The sequence below is a fragment of the Dasypus novemcinctus genome, chromosome 8 (genome assembly GCF_030445035.2).
Source record: "Dasypus novemcinctus isolate mDasNov1 chromosome 8, mDasNov1.1.hap2, whole genome shotgun sequence".
Taxonomy (NCBI): domain Eukaryota; kingdom Metazoa; phylum Chordata; class Mammalia; order Cingulata; family Dasypodidae; genus Dasypus; species Dasypus novemcinctus.
Window position 1 is genome coordinate 43,134,809 of NC_080680.1, and position 9,367 is coordinate 43,144,175.

The 9,367-nt window shown below is 41.6% G+C and overlaps 1 pseudogene; it reads left to right on the forward strand.

Annotated features, from left to right (window-relative positions):
- The first annotated feature begins 886 nt into the window (after positions 1–886).
- On the forward strand, positions 887–2,572 carry LOC101422984 (thioredoxin-dependent peroxide reductase, mitochondrial-like; annotated as a pseudogene).
- Positions 2,573–9,367: the final 6,795 nt, after the last annotated feature.

Sequence of the window (9,367 nt, forward strand, 5' to 3'; positions counted from 1 at the left end):
GATTTTTGCATCTATGCATGTGAGTGAGGTTGGCCCATTCTTATATTTTATTGTTCTCATGTTTTGGTATCAAGGTTTTGCTAGCGGCCTTAAATTAGTTGGAAAGTGTTTTCTATTTTTCTACTTTCTAAAAGATTTTCTGTATGAGTTTAACTATCTGGAGTTCTGGGAAAATGGCAATGGATTAGGAATGGCAGGACGCCTCTCTTAGAAAAACAGTGGAAGAAAGTCTGAAGCTGTCCAAAGCAGCTGCTCTGAGGATCTGCAGAGCCGGGGAGTGCCACACGTTGTCTGGGAAGGAGTGAACAGAGAAACAAAGAGGCCAAATTGAAAGCTGTGCATTAATCACGCCTGCAGCAGGAAATGATGCCTATCCTCCATGTCCAAAGCAAATGCACTTGGTACAACCCGTGACTGACTGCCTTCAGCTGAAAGGGGAGCTGACATTTTCTTCCCTGGGAATGGGGGAGGGAAGCATGACTTCTGATCAGTGAGTTTGAGTAGTAAGGTCCAGCTTTGAATCAACCAGCCCAGAAACACCATCCAGTGTAGGTCAGAAGAGACACCTCTGGGGAAAGGTTGGCTGAAGTGGGAATTAAAGAAGAGACATTGAAGAAACCATTCAACAGTAAAGCTTAGACAGGAGAGAGGAATTGACCATCTGAGTAAACCCATCAACATAAGCAGATGCCTAGACATCAGCAGGGTATTGCAAGCCATACTAAGAAACAGGAAGATATGGCCCTGTCAAGAGAATAAACTGGAAATTGAGAAGAGACACAGGATTTGAAAAAACTTATCAGTAGTGGTCAAACAAATCTCTAAATCAATTCAGGGAGTTGAAGGAAAATATGGCTAAAGAGATAAAGGATATTAAGAAGACCCCATGGGAAGCGGACTTGGCCTAGTGGTTAGGGCATCTGTCTACCACATGGGAGGTCCACGGTTCAAACCCCGGGCCTCCTTGACCCGTGTGGAGCTGGCCCATGTGCAGTGCTGATGTGCGCAAGGAGTGCTGTGCCACGCAGGGGTGTCCCCCATGTAGGGGAGCCCCACGTGCAAGGAGTGCGCCCTGTAAGGAGAGCCGCCCAGCACAAAAGAAAGTTCAGCCTGCCCAGGAATGGTGCCACACACACGGAGAGCTGTCATAACAAGATGACACAACAAAAAGAAACACAGATTCCCGGTGCCACTGACAACAACAGAAGTGGACAAAGAAGAAGACACAGCAAATAGACACAGAGAACGGACAACTGGGGTCAGAAGGGGAGAGAAATAAATAAATCTTAAAAAAAAAAAAGAAGACACCAGGTGAAAATAAAGAATTACAAGACTTGCAAAGGAAAGTAACATATTATGGGAATGAAGGACACAATGGATGAGATTGAAAATACATTAGGGTGGCAGACTTGGCCCAGTGGTTAGGGTGTCCATCTACTACATGGGAGGTCCGTAGTTCAAACCCTGGGCCTCCTTGACCCGTGTGCAGCTGGCCCATGTGCAGTGCTGATGCACGCAAGGAGTGCCCTGCCATGCTGGGGTGTCCCCACGTAGAGGAGCCCCATGCACAAGGAGTGCGCCCTGTAAGGAGAGCCGCCCAGCGTGAAAGAAAGTGCAGCCTGCTCAGGAATGGCACTGCACACACGGAGAGCTGACACAGTAAGATGATGCAACAAAAAGAAACACGGATTCCCATGCCGCTGACAACAACAGAAGTGGACAAAGAAGACAGAGCAAATTGACACAGAGAAGAGACAACCGGGGTGGGGGTGGGGAAGGGAAGAGAAATAAATAAATAAATAAATAAATCTTTAAAAAAAAGTAAAAAAAAAATACATTAGCAGAAAACAGCTGCCACTGTGGGAAGGCTATTCTGGGCTTCTGAAATGTGAGCACAGTTCCTTGGGGTATTTCTCCATAGACCTGCTGCTTCTAGAAGAACGTGCTTGGCAAACATAGTGTGGTCTGGTTCTGGTCAAGCAAAATTTGCCTTCATCGCCAGATTTTCATATGGTACTACTGCTGTTAAACCCAGCATGTTAAGGGTATAGTAGTTGACAACTGAGAGTTCAAAGAACTAAGGCTTGATGACTTTAAAGGGAAATATTTGGTGCTTTTCTTCTTTCCTTTAGATTTCACCTTTGTGGGTCCTGTAGAAAGAAATTGCTCCTTTTAGTGACAAAGCCAATGAATTTCATGATGTGAGCTGTGAAATTGTTTGTTTCCCATTTTAGCCATCTTGCTTGGATAAATACACCAAGGAAGAACAGCAGTTTGGCCACATGAACATTGTACTCTTGTCAGATTTATCTAAATAAATTTCCTAAGACTATGGTGTGCTATTACACTAAGAGGTCTCTTTGTAATTGATCCCAATGGAGTCATCAAGCATTTGAGTGTCAATGATATCCCAGTGGGCCAAAGTATGAAATAGACCCTCCACTTGGTGAAAGCATTCCAGTTTGTGGAGACCCATGGAGAAGTCTGTGCAGAAAACTGGATAACAGATTCTACTACAATTAAGCCAAATCTGACTGCTTCCAAAGAATACTTTGAGAAAGTGAAACAGTAGGTCATTGTATATACCTGCAACTTCTCACTTTTCACACCAGAGAAGAATTACAAGTTGGAACCCACTTCAACCATTTCAAAGATGTTTGCTTATAGAAGGCAAAAAAAACCCAGAACAACCTATTATGCTTATATTCATAAATATTACTCTAAGTATTTTTTGTAACATTGGCTAAGGCTTTTTAAACTTGGTTAGTTGCTAATCTAAGGAGTCCTTTATTTGTAATATACTAAGGGCCAGTTCTTTTCTATAGAATGCCTATTTTGCCTCCTTCTTGGAGCATGTCTTCAGTGGGAAAGGGAAACACTCTTTTTTCTTAGCCTTACTTGAACTTTTGTGTATGCCAAAGTAGTACAAACTTTTAAAGCTTCTGATCATGGGTCCTGAAATACTCTTCTTGAATTTCTTTGTATTAAGCTGAATTTTCTTTTAAAATATCAAAGATAATAGTTTAAAGTTGTTAGCACCAGCTATCTAATTTAACTCTTGCAATGGATGGGTATTATAAGATTCATTATGGATTTCACTTCAGAAATCATGGAGGCAAGTAGGCAGTGATAAAATATATATTTAAGATGCTGAAAGAGGAAAACTGCCAGCCATGAATTCTTTATCCAGAAAAAAAGTCCTTTAAAAATGAGGGTAAGTTTAAAGTTTTTGCTAATAATCAGAAACTGAGACAGTTCATCACCAAGAGACCAGCCTTATAAGAAATATTAAAGAGAGTGCTGCATTCTGAAAGGAAAAGACAGGAGAGAGGTTTGGAGGTGGGTGAAGAAATGAAGATTATTCGTAAAGGTATCTAAAAGGGTAAGAAAACAGACATAGTAAGATATGGCATATGAAAGCCAAAGGATAAAATGATTGAAGTAAGTAATGCCTTCACAGTATTAACTTTGAATGTTAATGAATTGAACTCCCCAATCAGAAGACACAGAATGGATAAGAGTAGAATCCAATGATCTGCTGTCTACAAGAGACTCACCTCAGACACAAGGACACAAATAGACTGAAAGTGAAAAGCTGGAAAAAGATATTCCATGTAAAAAGTAACCAGAAAAGAGCTGGAGTATCTATACTAGTATTGGAAAAAAATAAATTTTCAATGCACAGATGTTATAAGAGACAAAGAAGGATATTATATATTCCACCAAGAAGAAATAACAATCATAGATATTTATGCACCTGACCAGTGTGCCCTAAGATACATGAGGCAGACACAGGCAGAAGTGAAGGGGGAGATAGACATCTCTACAGTGATAGATGTAGACTTCAATACAGCACTCTCAACTTTGAATGGAGCATCTAGATGGAGGATCAATAAAGAGACTGAGAGCTTGAATAATATATTAACTAGACCTAACAAATATATACAGAGCATTGTGCCCCTAAACAGCAGGATATACACTCTTTTCAAGTGCTTATGGATCTTTCCCCAGGATACACCATATATGGGGTCACAAAATTGAATCTCAATAAATTTAAAAAGATGGAAATGACACAGAACACTTTTTCTGAGAATAATGAAATGAAACTGGAAATCAATAACTGGAGGAGAAAGGAAAAATTCACAAATACATTTGAAGTTAGACAATACACTTTTAAACAACAATACACTCTTAAACAATCAGTAGGCCAGAGAAGAAATGGCAAGAGAAATTAGTGAATATCTGGAGATGAGTGAAAATAAAACAACATATCAAAACCTATGGGATATAGTGAAGGCAGTGCTAAGAGGGAAATTTATAGCCCTAAATGCTAACATTAAAATAGAATAAAGAGGGAAACAGAGGTTTCCCAGGTGATAGGACCTTTTCCTACCATGTAGGAGGACCTGGATTTGATCCTTGGGGACTCCTGGTGAAAAAGAAGAAGAGAAAGTATGCCTGTGTGGTTAGCCAGTGCCTGCGCAGTGAGCTGAGTATCCGCGCAGCAGCCAAGTGCCTGTGCCCACACAAGTGAGTCACGCAGCAAGATGATGACACAACAAAAGAGAGAGGAAGGGGAGAGTCAAGGTGAAGCGCAGCAGAGACCAGGATCTGAGGTGGTGCAATTGACAGGGAACCTCTCTCCACATCAGAGGTCTCCAGGATCGAATCCTGGTGAATCCTAGAGGAGAAAGATGAGAATAGAAGACAAAAAAGAGAAATTGATGCAGAAGATCACACAGCTAATGGACACAGCAAAAACAGCAGCGTGGAGGAGGGGGAGAGGAAAGGGGAGAAAAAAATAGAACAAAGAACTAAAAATCAAACACTTAATTGCACACCTGTAGGGACTAGAAAAGAAACAGCAAATTAATCCCAAAGCAAGCAGAAAGAAAGAATTAACAAAGATTGGAGCAGAAATAAATGAAATTGAGAACAACAACAATAACAAAAAACAATAGAGAGAATCAATAACACCAAATATTGGATCTTCAAGATGATCAACAAAATCCACAAGCCCATAGCTAGACTGACAAGGAAAAAAAGAGAGAAGATACAAATAAATAAAATTCGAAATGAGATGGGGAAATTACTACTGATCCCATAGATATAAGACAGATCATAAAAGGGTACTATGAACAACTCTATGCCAGAAAATTAGACAACTTAGATGAAATGGACAACCTCATAGGAACATAGAAACTACCGACACTGACTTGAGAAAAAAATAGAAGCCCTCAACAAGCCAGTCACAAATAAAGAGGTTGAATCCATCATCAAAAATCTCCCAACAAAGAAAAGCCCAGGACCGAATGGCTTCACCAGTGAATTCTACCAATCATTTCAAGAATTAATACAAATCCTCCTCAAACTCTTCCAAAAATTGGAGGGACTACTACTTAACTCATTCTTTGAAGAGAACATCACCTTTCTACCAGAGCCAGATAAAGCTACCATGAGAAAAGAAAATACAGCCCAATCACTCCAATGCATATAGATACAAAAATTCTAAAACAATACTTGCAAACCAAATCCAAAAGCACATTAAGATAATTATACACCAAGTGGGTTTTATCCCACTTATGCAAGGGTGCTTCATCACAAGAAAATCAATTAATATAATAAACCACATTAACAAATTGAAGGAGAAAAATCACACGACCATCTCTATTGAAATAAACAAACAAAAAAAAGGCATTTGACAAAATCCAGCATCCTTTCTTGATAAAAACACTTTTGAAGATAGGAATAGAAGGAAACATCCTCAGCATGATATGGGACATATATAAAAATCCCTCAGCCAACATTGTACTCTATCATGAAAGGCTGAAAGCCTTCCCTCGAAGATCAGGAAGAAGACAAGAATGTCCGCTGTCACCACTGTTATTCAGCATTGTGTTAGAAGTTCTAGCTAAAGCAATTAGGCAAAAAAACGAAAAAAAAAAAAAAAAAAAAACAAGTAAAAGGAATCAAACCAGAAAGGAAGAAGTAAAACTTTCACTATTTGCAGATAATATGACCTTATATTTAGAAAATCCCGAAAAATCTACAATGAAACTAATAGAGCTAATAAGTTCAGCAAAGAGGCAAGATAAAAGATCAACATGCAAAAATCAGTAGGGTTTCTAGACACTATAAATGAACAGTCTGAGGATGAAATCACTAAACAAATTCCATTTACAATAGCATCTAAAGATGCCCCTTCAGTCACTTATACTGAACCTGTGGTCAGTGCTAGGGATGGTGCGTACTCAGGGCCAGCTGGTCCTTGAGCCTCAGCAGAGTTGTGACTCCTAGTCTCTGGTTCATTGGACTTACCCAGGTCAGTTAACAGGGAGGTGAAGATGGTAGACACCACACCAGGGAATCAAGAGTGCTAACAACTGGAAGCAGAGGAATTGCATCCACCATCCATGTAGAATCTAAGCCCCCTCTTGATCTAGAGGTAGAGTGGACATCACCATCCCAGGGTCCACAGAATGGAGGAATAAAACATGGATTAGAGTGGATTTACTGATACTATATTATAAAACTTTTGTGACTACTAATAGAAGAAATTGTAGCATTGAGGTGGAGAAAGTGACCACAGTAGTTGCTGTGGGCAGGGAGAGGGAAGAAGAGATGTGATGTGGGGGCATTTTCAGGACTCGGAGTTGTCCTAAATGATATTGCAGGGTCAGATGCTGGACTTTATATAGCCTGCCATAACTTACTGAGTGTACTGGGGGAGAGCATGAACTACAGAGTAAACTATTATTTATGTGGTGCAGCTGTACTCCAAAATGTGTTCACTGAGTGCAATGAATGTGCCACAATGATATAGGAGGTTGTTGGTGTGTGAGGAGTGGGTTGGGGGGCTGGGGTATACGGGAACCTCTTATATTTTTTAATGTAGCTTTTTTTGTGTGTAATGTGTGTGATCTTCAAAAATAAACCAGTTTACAAAAATGATGGGGTGGGAGGTGTGGAGTCAGGTATATGGGAACCTCTTATGTTTTTTATGTTTTTTAATGTGTTTTTAAAAAAAGATTTATTTATTTATTTCTCTACCCTTCCCTCCTCGCCCCGGTTGTCTGTTCTCTGTGTCTATTTGCTGCATCTTCTTTGTCTGCTTCTGTTGTTGTCAGCAGCACGGGAATCTGTGTTTCTTTTTGTTGCGTCATCTTGTTGTGTCAGCTCTCCCTGTCTGTGGCACCATTCCTGGGCAGCTGCACTTTCTTTCGCGCTGTGTGGCTCTCCTTACGAGGCACACTCCTTGCCCGTGGGGCTCCCTTACACAGGGGACACCCCTGCATGGCATGGCACTCCTTGCATGCATCAGCACTGTGCATGGGCCAGCTGCACATGGGTCAAGGAGGCCTGGGGTTTGAACCGCAGACCTCTCATGTGGTAGACGGACGCCCTAACCACTGGGCCAAGTCTGCTTCCCATTTTTATGTTTTTTTAATGTAACGTTTTTTGTGATCTATTAACTTTAATTTAAAAAGTGTAAAAAAAAAATGAATTTAGGGATTTCTAACCAGCATAAATATATTCTTTTACAAAAACAAAAAACAATAGCATCTAAAGAACAAATATCTAGGAATAGATTTAACCAAGGATGTAAGGGACCTCTACTCAGAAAACTACAAATGTTACTATTAAAGAAGACCTAAACAAATGGAAGGACATCCCTTGTGCATGGATTGGAAGACTAAATATCTTTAAGATGTCAATTCAACCCGAATTGATTTTCAGACTCAATGCAATCCAAGTCAAAATTCCAATAACCTACTTTGCAGGAATGAAAAAGTCAATTACCAAATTCATTTGGAAGGTAAAGAAACCCTGAATAGCCAAAAATATCTTTAAAAAGGAGAACGGAGTTCAAAGACTTTCCTGACTGTCTACAGTTGTCAAAACAGCATGGTATTGACCTAAAGATAGACATATTGATCAGTGGAATCTAATTGAGAGTTCAGAAATAGACCCTCATCCTTACAGTCAATGAATTTTCTTAATCCCCCACCCTTGTGGCTTTTTTTTTTTTTGCTTGCTGTCTGCTCTCTGTGTCCATTCACTGTGCATTCTTCTGTGTCTGTATTTCTTTTTTATTTGTTCCCCCTCCTTGAGGCTTGCTTCTTGTCTACTCTCTGAGGTAACAAGCATGCTACCATCGTTGGGCAGGCCCAGCACGTTGAGATGAGGCCTCGGCCTCGTCTCCTGCTGGGTGAGTGCTTGGCTCGGGTAGATTGTCGCCCCCCTGCTACTCTTGCCCGTAAGGGCTGCCTCCTCTATCTCCACCCAGCATCCGGTCTCCATAGGGGCCGCCCTAGGGTAATCGGCCTGCCTCTCCCGCGCCTCACCAGAACCCAACCCACAACTTCCCCTTATCTTCTGCCCCAGCCCCCATATACCCCCCCGCCAGAATGATAACCTCACCTCTGCCCCTTTACCTAGCAACAGCCTCCAACAACCAATCGGAGGTCACCTTCAGCTTAAGCCAATCCGCACCCCACACGTCGCCCCTTACCCTCGTACCTTACCCCCAACAGTCCCCCAGCCAATTAGCAGCCTCCCCTCACATACATTGCCTTATTTGGCTTAGCCTTGCTACTGCCAGCACCCTAGCCTATATAAACGCTTGTCTTCCTCAATAAAGCAGACGCGTTGCCACCACTCTTCGTCTCCGCAGCATTCTTCGCGCCGCTGTGCGTCTGCCCTTGACACCGCCCGCTGTCCGCCGTGCGCCCTCACTCTCTGTGTCCATTCACTGTGTGTTCTTCTGTGTTTTTGCTTGTCTCCCTTTTTGTTGCATCACCTGGCTGAGTTGGCTCTCCGCAGTGCTTGCAGGTCAGTGGCATGCCGAGGTGCCCGGGCTGGCGGCTCTCTGCAGTGTGCAGGCGAGCCTGCCTTCACAAGGAGGCCCTGGGTTACAAACCCAGGGCTTCCCATGTGGTAGACGGGAGCCCAACTAATTGAGCCACAGCTGCTTCCAGTCAACTGATTTTGACAAGCCTGTGAGCCACCTCAACTGGGACAGAACAGTCTTTTCAATAAATAGTCCTGGGAGAACTGGTTACCCTTATCCAAAAGAATTAAAGTGGACTTCTATCTCACGCCTTACACAAAAATTAACTCAAAATGAATCAAGACCTAAATATAAAAGCCAAGACCATACAAAGTCTAGAAAAAAATATAGGAAAATTCTTCATGATCTTGTGTTAGCTGCTGTTTACTTAAACCCTACACCTAAAGCATAAGCAATGAAAAAAAATGTTGAATGGGACCTTCTCAAATTAAAAATGTTGTGCTTCAAAGAACTTTCTTAAGAAGGCAAAATGGCAGCTTACTCAATGGAAGAAAATCGTTGGAAACCACATTTCTG